This window comes from Macrobrachium nipponense, chromosome 1, assembly GCF_015104395.2.
Source record: "Macrobrachium nipponense isolate FS-2020 chromosome 1, ASM1510439v2, whole genome shotgun sequence".
NCBI lineage: Eukaryota > Metazoa > Arthropoda > Malacostraca > Decapoda > Palaemonidae > Macrobrachium > Macrobrachium nipponense.
In genome coordinates, this window is record NC_087200.1 from 85,973,007 (window position 1) to 85,991,070 (window position 18,064).

Consider the following 18,064-nt stretch of genomic DNA (forward strand, 5'->3'; position numbering starts at 1 on the left):
TGATGGATTTTAGAGATCTGCCAATTTACATATTGACTGGTTCCAGCTGGTAACCTAAAGACTATCTTACATGTATACTTACCTCAAGTGACTCTGAACTTATTAAATATTACTTCAGCCACTACTATAAAATTACTGTCAGACAGAATTATATAATTTAAAAAGATTATAAATTCAGGTTGGTTTGCCATCAAATGCCCATGAATTGAATACTGTATGTATATAGAATGACTAGTTATAAGGTTAGCCAGAAAAAAGTACCAAGAACTAATTTCTACTTTACCACCAACTCTCCAGAAAACAACTGCACCCAGAAATGTTACACTCTTCCAGTATAAAATTCACATCAAAAGGTAAAATAAATTAGGATACTCTCATACAAGGAACTAAGCTTCAACATATTTACCAGTTTCCCTCTCTGCTCTCTTACCCAACCCCACAGTTTAATGAGAATGACATTTAATATCTTTCAACTCTCTCTATCTATCTATCATCTATCTATCTATCTATCATCTATCTATATATATATATATAATATATATATATATATATATATATATATATATATATATATATATATGTATATATAAAGTCTTACAGTCTTGACTACAGACCTCATGACCATTTTTAAGACTAGTTGAAAATGATGAATGCATCATGCTTCACCTTCCGAGAAGAATTACTTCAAGGTAGTCCCTGGGGCACGTCTGGTTCAGGTCATGTCGTTCCAGACTTATAGTGCCATTGACCCCAATTTTTTGGCACCATAAGTGAATTTATGCGCTTTTTATTCCCATCCTAATTATGACGCTTCAAGTTAGAGATTTTCTACTTACAGCGTGCTGCAGGGAACAGAACCCCCCCCTCCCTTCATCAACCATGGACTGCCTTAAAGGCATTATGCAGTGACAATGATGTTCTCCCTCCCTACTGATAAGTGGCCGCTCTATGTTGCATGCAATATTTTAGCTTTTGCCATTGTCAAGTGAAGGTGACCTCCCTACCTATACTGTGGAATATACTGCAAGCAGTGCCCTGTTATTGGCGGGGATTCTGTCCTCAGCACAGTGCTAGGCACAACCGCCATTAACCGAAATTTGGCAATTTATAGTGCCAAGTTTTGGTTAATGGTGCCTCTGTTAGGCTTGTTATGGCGCCATAACTTTACTATCAGCACCTTATGGCACCGATAACCAAAACTCAGCCTGTTATGGCACCATAAATCACTGATTTTGTGGTGCTAGACAAGCATCATTAACTGAAACAGCCGATTACCGGGGAATGCCTGTAATGTAATTAGACTAGGAACTTCTCAGCTCACAAGACACTGGTAACAATGACACTTCTCTCTCTTGCCAAGGTGTCATAATTGACATTCTTGTTTTTATAACCCTTTGAGCATGACAGCACACACACAGACACACAAAAGAGGGAGAGAGCATTTGCCATTTTGCTAACCATTCACTATTTCCTTTTGATCTTCATTGTTGTACCATATCAGTAATGATATATAATTTAGCATCATTGGCCAACTTATCTTAATGTACATACATGATTTGAGACTTGCTGCCAACAAGATTTTCATCACACTGATGACAACTCTCCTTTATACTCGAGTCACCTTTTCACTCTCTAACTTCACCCACTATACCTTAGATTCTTACTGCCATTATTTTTCATGTGGCACATCCTCACAACCCATTTGAATAGGCAATCTGCAGAGCATTATTCATCTATTTCCCTACTTTTTCTAATTTTTTATGAACCGGCCCTGAAAATCTAGGCAGGCTTCCTAAAAGTAATGAGATACTAAATTTGCCTGCTGCTTTGATTAATTTCATCTTACAAAAAAAATTAAGTAAAAGGCTTATAACTCATTTTAAATCTCAAGAACCTTCCAGGTTATTACAAGGAGTTACAAGGATTAGTCCATCCGAGGAGACATCGTGTGCTCACTTATCTGTAGGAGCAAGTTTTACTGTGCATTCACAGTGTCCTAATGATTTTGCCCAACTTTCTTTCAAACTCTTCTACACTGTTGTTGTTTACCACTTCTGGGGGCAGTTTATTCCATGTGTCACATATCTTGTATTTAAAGTTCCCACATCGAGATGTGTTGTCTCTCTTCAGTTCTAGTTTCCATCCATTATTTCTTGTCTGGTTTTCGTTTAATGTAAATAGGTTACGTCTACTTTTGTTATGCCTTTCATTATTTTAAATGTTATTAGTTGTCCTCACAATCGTCGTATTTCTAAGCCATATATGTTCAGGCTCTCTAGTCGTCTTCGGTTACCTATTTGCCTGATGGATGAATTAAATTTGTGGCTCTTGCTTGTACTCCTTCTAATCTATTTATGTCTTTTCTTAGTACTGGTGACCAAAATTGTACTGCATATTCAAGATGGGGTCTAACTATTGATATGTAGAGCTGCAGCACCGTTTCCTTGTTTCTGTATTTGAACTGCCTCTTTATGTATCCCACTAGTTTCTGTGCCTTCTTTTCAGCTTTTATGCAAGTTCCTCTTGTTCTACAATATTTATGTCATTCCCAAGCAGCATGTTTTGGTGTAATTTTCTAAGTTCTAACATTTCACTGCTATCCTTTGTCTAGGGATACTGAGAATTTCTGAGATAGAGACAATGGTGAATTATTAATTGAACTTTCTTCCTTACAAACATTACAAGTAGGAATGCTGCAATTTTTAACCTTTCAAAGCTCTCCTATTAAACTCTTGATTTCCTGTTATTCACAGGCACTGAATATTATTTTGGATTTTCTTCTGCAGCAGATATGATCCTACCTCCATATAACAACTTTGACTCTCAAAATCATTTGCCTACTTTCCTGCAGTGTTATTCATCTCCATATTCTAACTTTCTCTCAAAATCATTGCCTGCTTTCCTGCAGCGTTTCTAAGTGGTATTTTGGTGGATTAGCACCGAAATTTTTCTATACTTTTTGTTTGATTTACTAACATTGTACAAAACCATTATTTTAGCCATCTGATCTCATTTTTCTTTGTTAGATGCAGCAACCCTGAATGACCATAAAAACTGGTTATGAATGAAAGCCGTAGTTATATTGCATATCTTCTCCTATATTACATACATCTTTCCCCACTAAATCTGCAACCTTCTAGTTTGCTTTTTGAAAGTCTAGCTTTGAAAATGTTTTTAATTAGAAGAGGTTTCAGTTACAAATTCAATTGTTACAGGTGCTGTTTCCCAAACAACATAGATTCAATATCAATTTCAATCTGATGAAAATATGAAAATTTTTTAATACATTTTACTCCTAGGTATACACCCATGACATTTTTATAATAATATAAATTAAAATTTTGCAGTAGCGACATCGATACTGAGTGGGTGACATCAGTCTAACCTGCTAAATAGAGGGTTGGGAATGACTCGGCAGACAATACTCATTCTGTTTATGCATATGTTCATCAGAGGGGAGGAGGGAGGGCTCTGATCATGGAATTGCTTGGTAAGTTCATATAAAAAAAATTTTGCTGTAAAAATGTCATTTTTATTTAAGGAACTTACTAAGTAATTACATACCTGATTCCCACACTGACAAGAAGCGAGATATACATTCAGTGAGATATACATAACCTAATGCAATGAATTAGAAATAGAAAAGCTGCTAGCACTGAAACAATAATTAGTTTCTTGTTAGTCACGAGAGCTTGCAGTAGAGCCAAGATTTGCCTCTACTTAAGGGGGGAATCTTTGTAGTAGAGGAGTACTCTGATCACTACCAAAGCATCAGTGAAAGTTATGCGGCCACAGAAATACTGTATCCAAAGACTAGCCAACCTTTAAAGGTGCCCTTGCCATGGGTGCAGTACCATAATAAAAACAACCAGATTATGTTATCACCTACACTGAAGTAAAACCACAAACCCTCCACTGAAACCGCTGAGTGCTCTGCATATATTGTACCCTCCTGGCTCCTGAAACTTCGACACTTCACAAGGTGAAGATTTGGGCAATATGAGAGAACCCTATGCTTCCTTTCACGATACCATGCCATTACTAAATTTTAAAGGTACAGCCAAATCTTAAACTTTTTTAAAACCTCTCAAAATCATGAGAAACGAAGAACCATCATACTACCAGTAGGTCGAATGTTGAGTGTATGTAAGGTATATAGCACTTGCAAGCTAATGAGGTAGAGGCTGTTCTAACATCTTTAGCTTTTGCTAAAAGGAGGTAAATGCTTCTTCCATTGGGTAAAAGGCATGATGTCCTATTTGGGGCATGGCATGCACAACTGCCATTATATCCCAGGTTATCAATGGTCTGGGATTCTGGTTTTCTAGAAAATACCAGATCATCCCGCCAGGCAGAGAGCACACTATTCCTCCTCAGCACCAGAGAGCACTTTAGGTTCCCATAGAACGAGCTTGCACTACTGTAGTTGTCATCAGGAGTTCTAACCAAAGACTAGCTCTTGCTAAAACAACACAGTTCCTGGACAGCTTTGAATCTGAACTTCCTAATAGAATGGACAATCTAGTCTCCTCAGAGCAAGTGCTAATGTCATAGCAAAAGTTGGTGCCGGGGTGTTATTGGCAGCAGGAAAGCAGGATGCCAGACTAGCTATGAGCTCAGGTGAAGTCTGGTGCCCCAGGAAGACACGCATGTCCACAAAACTCTCAAGGGAGAAAGTGAAGGATCCAGGTCTTGGGCAAGTCCTTGTCCTTGACAAAAATCCCAGGGAAGATGAGCAAATAACCTTTTTCCTTGCTTGGGCATGTCAGGAACTTTTAAAGAAAAAGAAAGTGATGCAAACGAAATGATTCTCTGTTGCAAAAGGGACACAGATGTCTCGCATAAGAGATGCACAGCCCAAGAAACTAGCTTTGGAAAGTCGATCTCCAAATCTGGAAGATAGTATGAGAAGATTCACTAACAAGACTTGTAATGGTCTCTGCAATATGTAAGGAAAACCTCTCAACGATAATCTCCCATACAGAATGGAGTGAGTCCGGTGAAAATCAGACCACCTCAGCATATGTCTCTTGAAGAGTGGGAGGATCCTGTAGAATCCACCCAAAACTGAGCAGGTTCATGAACTATGATGCAGGTCAAGTAACTTGGAGCTAGTGTGAACATTGTATAGTTCCCCCTTGATCATGATAAAGGGCATGAGGAGAGGAGGTTCTACTGATTGTACTATAGCATGGAATCTGATGTACATGCTACAGGGATGGTATGGCCACAAAAAGGAAGACATAGATTCCCTGAAGGGGCAAACAGGATAGGTATCTTAACCAACCAATCCCCCCACCTTCCCCATGACTTGGGTACAACGAAAAGACGGTTGGAAAATCCCTCTGAAGAGGTCTTTCACTACTTCTGTGGCCTCCTGGATCATGGAGTCTCCCTCTGCTCAGAGGCCTGAAAAATCTCTCCAAGCCTGTGGTAGGCTGTGAATTGAATGAGAGTTGACAAAAGGAGAGGTTCTTGCAGGAAAGGTTTTGAGGATCCCTCTCTGAGGACTTTTAAAAGATAAGGCTCTACTTTCTTTGTGTCCCATATTCACCAAATTGAAGAAGCCTAGTTCCAATTGGTACATGGAGGACAGTCTCCTTACTTGCTACAGGATGATCTAGTGGAGGTCTTCTTGAAAGGGAGCTCAAAAAGAGGTTATTGCTGAGATGACCCTTTGATCTACTGCTTCGAAAGGGATATTGTTGCAGTCAAGACATTCCTGGAAAACAGAATCGTCAGGTTATGTCCCGACTCCCTAGGGTGCCTGGCAGACTGAGTAAGAGGGTCTTGAAGTAGCCTTTTTCTGTAAATTCGAGGCTACACTCTGTACTGTAGCACTAGCAAAAAGACCATTATGATCCAGTGGCACAAAAAGAGAAGATATTTGTGAAAAAGGCACTCCTTTGATGGTGAAAAAGCACAACAGGCCTCTTTTCTTCAGAATGCCAAACAAAAAAGGATGGCAGCCAGCTCCTGTGTGCCATCCTTGACTGCCTTTTCTGCACATGAGAGCTTCCAACCAATCTGCTGCAATACTGTCTAGAAGAGATGTGCATTCTTCAATCTTTCTTGATAGGGTACCAATTGTCCAGTTTAACAAGCAAAAATCTCAAACATCTTAAAGAAGTCCTTTACAAGATGATCTACTTCTGAAGAAGTGAACATTTAATAACTTGGCTGATGTGAAAGTTGATCCTCTAGAAAATTCAACAAGACCAGAGAAATCCGTCTGGTGTGGCGTAAGACAGGTACCTTCTCTTCTAAAGGCAAGAAAGGGGAGTGCAAAACCCGTTTGCCAATACTCATCTCCTCTGACAACCAACTGTCAATGGCTGACAGCAGCTTCTTAGATAAACATGACAGGACCATCCTTGGCAGTCCAGCAGCACATAACACATACCTCATCACAATATACAAAACCTGGTGAAGAGGGAGCCACTAGAGAAAAGAACGATAGACAACTGAATAAAATGTACTTCCGCAATGAGACGCATGCATACAATGGTTGCTCCTGAACGTTATCATCATCTTCCTCCGACAAAACCAGAGGAAGCAAAATAGGAGTCATTGAGAAACAGCAGGTTTCTTCAGAAGATCCAAAATACTGTCAAGTTGACAGCTGATAAGTGTCCAAAAAATTATCCTGGACACCAGAAGCACTTAATACAACCAAGTACGACTGTGAAGGTGCAACAAGCACCGAAGCAGGAGGAGGGGGGGACCTGGGAACACTCACAGTCCAACAAAATTCCAGATTGGAGAAAATCCATGTGAAGGTTACACTGTCACTGCTTGATAAACATTCGTGGACGCTGTCTTCCCTCGGGCGCTCAGACAACACAACACAACACACACACTGCTCCTGCTGAGCACTGAGCTCCCATCGGGTTTTTGGCAGATGATGGGTGCTCAGCTCCCACCAGATGCTCAAAACACACTAAACGAGCTACCTTGGAACGCTTGGCTCCCACTGGGCATTGAAAAACCACTTCATGATCACCACTCACTGAATACTTCTCTAATACTTTGTGTTTGACTTCTACCGTGCATTTAGAAGACACTGGCATGAACGACTCAGGAGACTTTACTATCTTGTCCCCAAAAACAGCAAGACAGCTCAGGACTAAGCTCCTGATCTCTAGAGTGCTTACATGGCAGCGGAAGCTCGCACTCCAGGGCTGCTGGCCTTTTCAATGGCCTGGAAGACTTTCGAGAGTGCCAACACTTACATGAATCGGAAGTAGTCAAGTCACTAGATGATAAATTATAAACATTCACTTGGATGTTTCCAGTGGCTGTCCTCTGAGTCCCCGGAGCATATAACAGGTTCAGTTGAGGGAGTAGTTGCCTGTGGGCAAAACCGACTGGCCTCCCTTGGACTTACAGCTTGCCTCTTCCCAGATGTAGAGGAGTTCACATTGACCTTTGTCTAGGATTAATAACTCAACAAGTCAGGGAAAGTGCACTTTATGGCCTCCTTTTCAATGGTTGTCCATTGAAACTGCACAACAGGTTTGACTGAGGGGAAACTATCCATGGGCAAACCCTTCAGACTCCTATGAACTTCATTATGCTTTTCTGGTGCTTGAAAGTCTGACACGGACTGGGTTTAGGAGTCTGAGGAGCTGGAAAGTCGTCATCTTCACTATACGCCCAATAGATGCCTTTCCAATGGTTGTCTGTCAATACCTGGAACCACCAATTGGTTTGACTGAGGAGGCAACTACTAAAGTGCAAACCCCCAACCTCCCTTCAACTAGCAATTTGCCTCCTCCCAGGTGCATACAAGTCTGACAGTGACCTTCCGTCTAGGAGAACTGAGGGATGAACAGCCACCTCCTCCACTGCACAACACTTCACTAGCACAGGGTTAACATTGCTAACCCCAACACAATCTGGCAATGGTACAGGAAGGAGGTGAGGGAGCCAAGCAAAGAAGCAAGTGGATAAAATGAAAGGGATAGTAGCAGGTGAGAAAGACACAAGGAGCTGGTGCAGTGTTATCTAGCCCTCGGTGGCCATGTGCTACAAGAAAATAATTCAAGCTGTGAAAGGCACCTGTGTAATTTATACTATACTGAGTGCTCAGCTCCCACTGGGTGATCATTTGGTTGCCACTGGGCCGTCACCCGGCTCCCTGTGATGGAAACTCGAGAGCTATAGCAGCTCGGCCACAACTAGGCGTTCAGTTACTTGTATGATAAATGCATGACTTAAACTGAGTTAAGCATATGACTTAAGATAGGATCAACCAGGTATTAGTTCAGTGCCAAGCGAGCTAATAGCTTGGGCACCAGACGTATGATGATGTTAGGCTAACTAGTAGCTGTCTACGTCGATCCCAGCTCAGCGTAGGCACCACTAAAGCAACATTAAACTTTGTTCCCTTAGATTGGTTTAATGTACAGCTCTCCAGAGGGATGATTCCTTCTTTGGTGGGTCCTTGTATGTTTACAATGTAAAGTACTTCTCATAATTTATAAATCTATTCTTGCTTTTACTGGAATCTTGGCTAAACTGTGCTCCAAAAGCCCATAAGTAAAATTCTCCCCTGCTACACTATACTCAATCATTTAAACAATTCTGGAAAGGAAAGTGATAAGCATTTAAATTTACTTTAAAAATATACTAATACAGACAATCCCCGGTTATCGGTGGGGGTTCCGTCCTCAAACAGTATTAGATCCATAACAAACGTAAACTTTGGTTTGACAAACCAACGTTTACATTATAGTCTGCCCTCATCAAAGAGCAGTTCATCAATTAACTGCAATTTTGTTGTAAAAGCAAACTGTGTGTGTGCTACTTCAGTAAGAAGCAAGAAAATAAGGAAACACTCATCCTGAAGCTTTTGGCTAAAGCTACTTAACTTTCAGTTTGGATACTGAAGTCCAATAACAGGCAAATATAAATTAACAACTGCTGCCAACACCAGGAGTCACAGAAACGGAATGAAATTGTCTGCAGAGTCATTCCTAACCCTCTCGCTTGGGAGCCAGACTGATGCACATACACAATATTGGTGTCAGTACCACAAAATTTTAATCTAAACTGCTGCAAATAAGTGAAACTAATACCTTTGTAATTACTTGGTTAGTTACTTTTATAAGTTAATCTTTTAAGCAGTTTCTTAAAGCAAGCTTGAATTGGTTGCTAAAACTTGGTAACAAGGTCGACTAACTGTGATAACACGGTGGGGTGGGATGAATTGGGGGAAGGGAGGATCTCTCCCTGCCATCACTCGACACTTTTTCCTTCAGCATCATAATTCAAGCAGGGTGGTTGTGGTGGGATGATGATAAAAAGCTCTGGTTTGGGTACCTGGGTTTGTTTACTACAATAATGGCACTTGAATACATGATGTATATAGATGTTTCCTTCAAGATTAAGAAAACTTCCTGCATTCCTTTTAGGTCTCTACTTAACAGTCAACTGGATTCAAGTATTATCCATTAAATATAAACAATACTCCTCCCTTCTTCCAAATCTGTCTCTCTTGAACATTTTATAGTGTTAATTTTTGAATAAAATCTGTAGTGCTGGTGTACATTCATAAACTGTAATTCCAACTTCAAGGTTCACAGCTGCCCAAAAAAGTTCCATTTGTTACTAGTTAACCCTCATTAAACTGGACCCCATTAATCTGGATTTCAGATAAGTCGGACAATCGAAAGGGTCAGCCGATTAAATCAAAATATGTGTTTGTCAACAATTTACGAGTTAAATGTTCCTCCACTTGTCGCGCACCACGAATTTTTATTTACCAAAGGCAAATAAACTTTTCATTTATATTTTTTTTTATATAATTCTTTATTTATATTGTACTATACAACTTTTTATTTACCAAAGGCAAATAAACTTATCATTTATATTTCTTTTTATATAATTCTTTATTTATATTGTACTAAACTAAATTAATTTCAAGTGGTAACTGACTTACCGTATACACTCGCATAACACGCATCGCGACCCCTAAATTTTCATCCTCAAAAAATGATTTCATCACTTATCTCACGTATCATGCGAGTTAAATTTACAAGACCAAAATTTAACAATAGGCTAACCTCTTTTCCTCCTCTTTATCTATTCCAGCTTTTAGTTAGGCTAACCCCTTTTCCTCCATCTCTTAATCTATCCCATCTTCTAGTTAAGTTTAAAAAAGTAAATGAGAATGCAAAAAGTATTGGTGGTCATGGCATACTTACTTGTTTGGAAAATGCACACAGCCAGAAACAGCTGATTTGCTATGAACAACCAATCCGATAAAAACAGCCTTTTTGCTTGCATTTCAACCATCGTACGATAATAAATTACCATAGTTATGTTACAAATAACATTAATGAGAATAGGACTGACATATTTTTATATTACAGGTAGTGCTCGACTTACTACCGGAATTGGTTACAAACAACCATTCATAAATCGATTTGGACATCGGCCCATGTTAATTTACCGTAAGAATATTATCCTAGCGTAGCCTACACTAGGGTAATCAGACCCATCTTTACATATAGGTTAGGGTAGCCTAGCCTAGCCTACACTACACAGCATACTTTAGAGTATATATATATGATATACTAATTATTAATTTCAGCTAATTCTCTAGGTTCAATGCACATTGGCCTATAATGATTCAGTACAAAGAGAAATTGAATAACATGTAACAAGTTCGCCTCGCCTATACAATGATATCAAGTTACATTTATTATATGTATACGAATACAGTAGCCTAGCCTTCAGTATACTGTATACTACATATACGATATAATTTAGTAATTTATTAATAAAAGCCAATTTTGGAGTTTCAATGCATACTGACTACTACATATCGAGGACAAAACACACACACGAAACGGGAATCAGATTTAGACTGACATCGGCATACCTATTTGAGCAATGTAGGGCTGCTGACGGCTACGTATATTTATGAAATAAATACACAATGAATATGCATCTTTTCTGATTCTTTTAGAAAGTTATATATTACAGTATCCAACAATATTGTATATATTCTCATATTTTATCATAAAATACTAACAAAGCGGTCAGTGTTTTGGTTTGGATAACAGCTGATGGTGAATACGAGTATTTCTCCGTATTTAACTCATTTTGGAGCTAATTGCCTTTTTTCTAGTTAGTGTAAAATATCTAGTTAAAAATGAATTTAATATGTCCTGTGAGCTAAAGTATTTTTTACGTCTTGTGAACTAAAGTATTTTTTTTTCGTTAACAGATTGCATTGTGGGCATGTAAAAATATTACGTGATTCCGTTTGCTATTTTTACTTCATTTCATCATAGTATGAACTTTATAGTTACATTACTTATCTTTTATCAGTGTGAAAACAACAGTTTTGATTAAAATCATATTCTCTCAACTTCATCTATGGTTGTTTGTTGCCGATGCACGATAATAGAATTATAGCCTTACTCGCTATGGATAACAGATCGGCAAGGGGATATAGTGGTCCCCCCCGTATTCGCGGGGGATGCGTACCAGAAACCCCCCCTTGAATAGTTCGAACCCGCGAATGTTTGGAGCCCCCATAAAAGCGTTAAAAACAGCCTATTTTGTTAGTTAAAACTCAAGAAAAACCACTAAAAATTTTCATACTTGGTTTTTTTAATAGTTTTGTCACAAAAAGTGCATTTTATGATTTAAAAAAAAAAAAAAAAAAAAAAAAAAAAAAAAAAAAAAAAAAAAAAAAAAAAAAAATTGTGGATATTTCTCAGAAAAATACCGCGAATGCGTGAATTTTCCGTGAATAATGCGGGGAAACGTTCCCAAGAGAAATTCGCGAATGTGTGAGTCCGCGAATCCGGAGAACGCGAATACAGGGAGCCCACTGTACTGCTAAATTTAACCTGCAAGTTTTAGCTGAAGTCGAAGAAAGAACGTTGATACACTAACAACTATTGTCATGCATCAGCAACGTGGATGAAACTTTCGCAAACTTCGGTATAGTACCATCAAACTAGACTGAAAACAAAATTTGAGAGAAACGTGTTTTAATCAAAACTATTGGGCATGAAAAGAACACATTTTACTGTTTTCACTCCAATAAAAGATAAATACGCAAAGCTTGTAGTATTCTCATGAGATAAAGTGAAAATATCGAATGGAATGTTGATTTTTGTTTACACAATAAATATGCCCTTGGCGCCATCTACTAACGAAAAAAAGAACTAAATTTAGTTCATATAAACGATACATTTTCAAGTGATATTTCCATTTGAAAACAGTTTGTATAACGTAAAATAACCTTGTCTCATATAAACAGAGTATCAAGATTCATTTGCGCTAACTAGAGGCAAGAAAGTTGCTCTGATTTGAGTTCAACACAGCAAAACAAACTTACTTCGCAATTGCCCTAAGCTGATTTCCAAAACAAAACACTGATTGCTTTGTTTATATTTAATAATACAAACAAATAGTAATATGAAAATACATATAATATTATTGGATGCAGTGAAGTAAAGCAAAACTTTTCTAAAAAGTAATATGAAAATACATATATTATTATTGGATGCAGTGAAGGAAAGCAAAACTTTTTAAAACATCCATGGAAAAGATGCATATCTATTATGTTTGTACTTTATCATGATACTAATATATGATTATCACATACTACTCGAATTTTATATCTCATGTAAGATGCAACCCCCTTAAAATTAGTTCCAACATATAAATTTTCATAATAAAATTTATTATTTGGATACTTACCTACTGTTAAATTTAGCTATATCTCCCCGCCGATCAGGCGAGTTGGCATTCAAACAAAAAAATTGAATGGCTGCCCGGATGACTGTCTAGTTTACCTGTTCTCCACCAGGTGTGTTTCGAATGTTTTAGCTCGTCAGAATTCTCCTTGACAGCCCACTAAGTTGTGGGGAGGGTGGGTGGGTCAGTAGGTAAGTATCCAAATAATAAATTTTATTAAGAAAATTTATATTATTTGAGATGAATCTTACCTACTGTTAAATTTAGCTGGTTCCCACATTAAGAAGAGGATGGTGGGTGGCGCAGCTAGACAAAATTCCGCTCAGCCATTCGAGCTAAAGGTTTCTTATACGAAACCCTAAACATTCTCACCTGATCTGGAATCCTTGGTGGATTTTACTACCACCAGAAGTTGGATTCCATTCAGGGAGCAAGGCTCTCATACGTATGCAGCAAAGAATAGCCTTGCGGAGAAAACCGCTTCGATTCAGCCAGCATGAAACGCAAGCGGTATGAGGGACCCCTGTGCCTGGATCCAAAAGCCCTATCAAATGACAGTCACTTTAAATGAATACCTTTACAATATAAAAGTACACTCCTATACAAAATTTGTACCTTTACGCTCCCCAAAATATTAAAACCCCAGGATTTAAACAAAAGAGCCTAAAGAATTGCTCTTTTTCAGTTCAGGAAAAGACTACCCACTACGAATAGCAGATTAAGGGCTTTACTGTTTTCAAACATAATTCTGTATACTTAAGGTAGTGATCAGGCAAAAACTGAATTGTACTAATACTGTGACACATCAATCCTATTATGGAGCGACAAATTGACTTAACACTGAATGAAGTTACAACTGCTGCTCACATTATGAATGTTTAACTTCAATAAGGTAGAAGATATGAAGCTAGTTCTCATACACTAGCCTATCCATTATGTCACAGAGGACCTTGTGTTCCTTGACAAAGTTTCTAAAAATCATAACACAAAAGGTTAACTTTGCCTCTTCCAGGCTTAACCTTCATAAATACATTCTAGGTTTTCTAAAACCCCAAACCAAAGGTTGATTTTTGCCTCTTCCAGGCTAACCTTTGACCACAACATTGTTTTTCTTAAAACCACAAAACCAAAGGTTAATTTTGCCTCTTCCACCATTTACCTTTGACAAAGATGTTCAAGGTCTCTAAAAGGATGATAAAAATATTCTAGGTTTAACCTTTAAATTTAAATGCCCAACAGGATTGAGAAGTTTCCTCTTTTTTTCCCCCCCAAGGGGTTAGATTGGAATTCTTACAGGGAACTGTAAAGCATAGCCTTAACATCACCCTCAGCTCTAAAGGCAGAAAGCTAAAATAGCATTCCCTTACACCAGCTTAAAGAAGGGTGCTGGCAGCAAATTTACTTATTAACCACTGCTAAATAAAAGGTTTTACAGTAAATTCAGATAAAGTTTAGACCTGCATCTAAACTCCAGAGAGAGACTGATATAGAGATGAAGGGGCTTCAATCTCAACACCTTACAGTGCTGGTACTCAGCAAGATCTAAAAGTACTTGATGCAATACTGAGGAAAGCACGTATAGAACGATAACTTTGGAAGTAGACAGTGATAAGTCTAATCTCCTCTAAACAGAAAACATCGACGTCTACAAGGTTCCAGGTGCTGAAAATTCCTCCAGAATGGTACCCTCAGCAACACACAGACCACTACTTCTGACCCCAGGCCATGGCAGTTTTAAATAAGGACAGATCCTATGACAACTTGAAAATCTTATTATTGGGAGGGGACATTCTAACCTCTCCAAGCAGTTAAGGAGATGCCTACGTCAATGGAACTGTATGCAATTATGTAGATGAGTTGATTTCTTCTCAACGGAAGAATGAGACATCTACCAAGAGCATTGGAAATTCTGAAAAGTTTTGCCCTAAGGCTACAAGGGCTCTTCAGGAGACTAAGCAATTCTTGAACATGAAATTGCTCAATAGAATTTAGAGTTGATTTAGGCAAAATTTAAGGAAACCCACTGCTCAAGCCTGAGGGCCAACAAAGTAGTAGTAGTATAATCATTCAGCTGTCCCTGTTCACATACATGCTAGGAAGCTAAATGAGTGTTCCTTAAATCCACCCAAGTGCCAAACTTATGGATGTCAGGGCCCTTGTAGGCAGTTGGTCTTCCTGAATCCCCAATTGCTAAAACACTGTCCTTCCACACAATGGATGATCAAACCAATATGTTGTTTCATTTCACTCAAAGCAGCAAACTTCCCACAAAGACTTTGTTTCTGACCGGGAATAAACCTGCTAAGCATCCTGATGTCTTTCCACTGCCCTGACATCTAAAAAGTTTTACCAGGTGTAGTTGACCATTCTATGTATGTTGCATGAAAGGTTAATGACACTAGTTAAACTCTGTGTTGCATGACAGAGGGAAAAGACCAAAACTTGGACTTAGGTTTAAGAACCGAATGGACGATTCCTGGTTAAAGTGTCTCTCCTACAGACCTGGAGCCAAAGTTGGTTCTGGATTACTTACAAATTTAATTAAAGTTATTTGTAAGTCGTAATTCTTACGCTGAAACCATACATTAATTGAGCATGATTATCTGAAAATAACCCATAAGGCCATGTTTCCTAATGAGGAAAAGCCCTTACCATATAGGAAGTTTCTTTCCGGTCTAAAATCTTCAAGCACCACATGCCTGTTCATCTTGACCGACAAGCATACATAATTAAATATCATCCCCACATCACTAGATAAGAATGGGGATATAAAGAATTAACAATATAGTGCATAGAAATTGGGCCAGAAGAAGCAACAGGTCCTTGGCCTTTGGAATACTGTTGACAGAGTGGGCTACCTTGAATAACTGATTCAGTAGCAGTGTCTTCCTCCTAAAGTCGACACCATCTACCAATGGGCAACAAGTCCCTGACATAACTTATAGAGGGCTGCACACTATCCCAAACAAAGTGCACAGAACAGCAATACCTTCTAGTAAAAACCCTTTGAAGGAACTTGCAAGACTGTGGATGTATGGTAAGTGGAATGAATACATTCTGCATGTGTACCAGAAGACTGACCATTCTTTGGAAAGGCACTAAAACCATGCTAGAAAACCAAAGAGTATATGGGCAGACACTTGCTGTTATTCAGTCTCCAAATGTCCAAGAATATCTCCAATTACTTACGGGTGTCTTCCTAAAGAATTACCCTTGGACCATCATTCCCTCTATATACAATCTCCTACTAAAAGACTTATGAGAGATCTCTGCTGAAGACAAGGAAAGCTATAAGAGGAGAATAAACCAGTGGAGGACAATCACAAAGAATCACAACTGCCCTTCACCATCTCTGCCATATAACATACTGGTCCCACCAAGTCTCTCCATGCATGTTAGGAGGCTGCAACTATCCATATCCCAGAACCTGAATCTGCACTTATCCCCGAAAGGTATAAAATAAGACTACCAATAGATAATCCCGAACTGCATAATCAGACAGGGAGCGAAAGTGTTTTCACTTCCAAACAGAGCGAGTATAAGCATGAGGACATTACCCTGCGGCATCAGAAATGAGTTACTTGTTTTAGCTACTTCCTCTCCACCTCTCTAAGAAGTCGCAGGGACGAGACAACGTAAATAGAAGATAATAACTCAAATTAGACTGAAAATCCATCAGCATGCATGTCTGTCTCAAGTTCATTTCCCCACAGGGAAGAGAAAAAAAGTAAACCTCCTATTAAAGACGCTTAAAGGACCAATAAGTGTTGTACAGCAAAGCGCGGCCTTCGGCTCTCCGCGACTTTAAAAGACAAGACGACAAGCCAAGGCAGACACAAAGCGAGATTGTGTCCGAGGACAAGAAAAATTATGAAATGCTCTCAAATTGGAGTGTTGATTCCCTTCTCCAATATTTAGTGCACCAAAATACGCTCGCCAAAATACCTAAGACAATCAAGATATATGCTTCTCTATGAGGCCTCTATCCTCAACAAAATGAGAATACAGGAAGGCATAACGTGGCAACAAACGCCGACCGGCCCAAAACTAGTTCCTCCAATTCCACTGACGGAAGGAGACAGCTGCTGACAGGAGGTAAACAAAGAGCTTAAAGGATTGCTCTTTCTCCGCAACCCTTGGCGACAAAAAGCAACACTTATCAATGAGAGGTGACACTAGCTTAAGTGCTGTAACGAATTCACCATGACTCAATGAGAGAAAGACAGTTTAAGAGACTCGAGACTCGGCCAAGTTCCCACTTCGCACGATTCAACTGTGTTCATACCAAGTCAACAACGTCCACAGCAGCGTTCCCATATGTATCAGACCAAATTATCGTCCCAAATCTCTTCAAATTATCGTATTTTGATTAATAATCGTTTATCGTGCAGAGGGTCAAATTATTGTACGTCTGGGAACCCTGGTCTGCAGTCCACATGAGTCGACAGAGGGAGAGCGAGAACGAGGCGCCTGGGAGAGGAGTCACAACAACGCTCCCGCCTCGTCCGAAAGCGATCATACATACTTGAAAGCATTCCTATATGAAACTAAGTTAGAAATCTCTTAAGCTAGAATATCTAACTCGGCGAGAACTGTAGATACTATACAGTGTAGACTTGAAAGAGAAACATTAATCGAGGCAGTAGTAAGAGATTTGCCGATAGCCGAAGAGGAAGCATGCAAAGAACAAACACAAGCATTACGAAGACAAAAGAATATGCTAGTATACAAGAATTTAGAATAACAGTCGACCGAGTCGACATATCTAAACGTGTAAAACTCGCTACAGATACATTATCATCTCAATAATAAGTCTACACCTACAGTGGGGCATCGCTTATTCACGGATCCAGTTAATCACGGGTTTTTTCTTGGACCGTTTCTCATGTTACATCACTGGTATGAATCGCTGCATCACGGGTTTGTTGTGTTGCATATGCGATGTTTTTCGGTAGGCTAACACTCGGCTGTGGTCCGATAACTACCAACATTTATTTAAAGACTCATATAATGATATTAACTGACAATAAAGGTAATAAAACCATTCTCACCTAATATATTATTGTCCTATCTTCGAAATAAATAGCCTATTCAAGGTTTATGTACGACATTCATTGGTAGGCTAAGCGTAGTTGCAGTGCGATAACCACCAACGTACACAAACATTCACATTATGATATTAACTGACAATAAAGGTAATAAAACCATTCTTACCATATATATTATAGTCATATCTTCATAATAAATAGCCTATTCGAAGAATAATTCCACATCATTGCACTCAACTTATCGTCGGAGTGGCCAGCCACAAAATGTAAGCATATACCTTTACGTAAGAAAA

General features: G+C 38.9%; 1 protein-coding gene across 1 annotated transcript in view; it reads right to left on the reverse strand.

Moving 5' to 3' along the window:
• Positions 1-18,064, reverse strand: part of LOC135219429 (small nuclear ribonucleoprotein Sm D3-like) — a 134,346-nt gene that overhangs the window by 16,441 nt on the left and 99,841 nt on the right. The window lies entirely within an intron of this gene.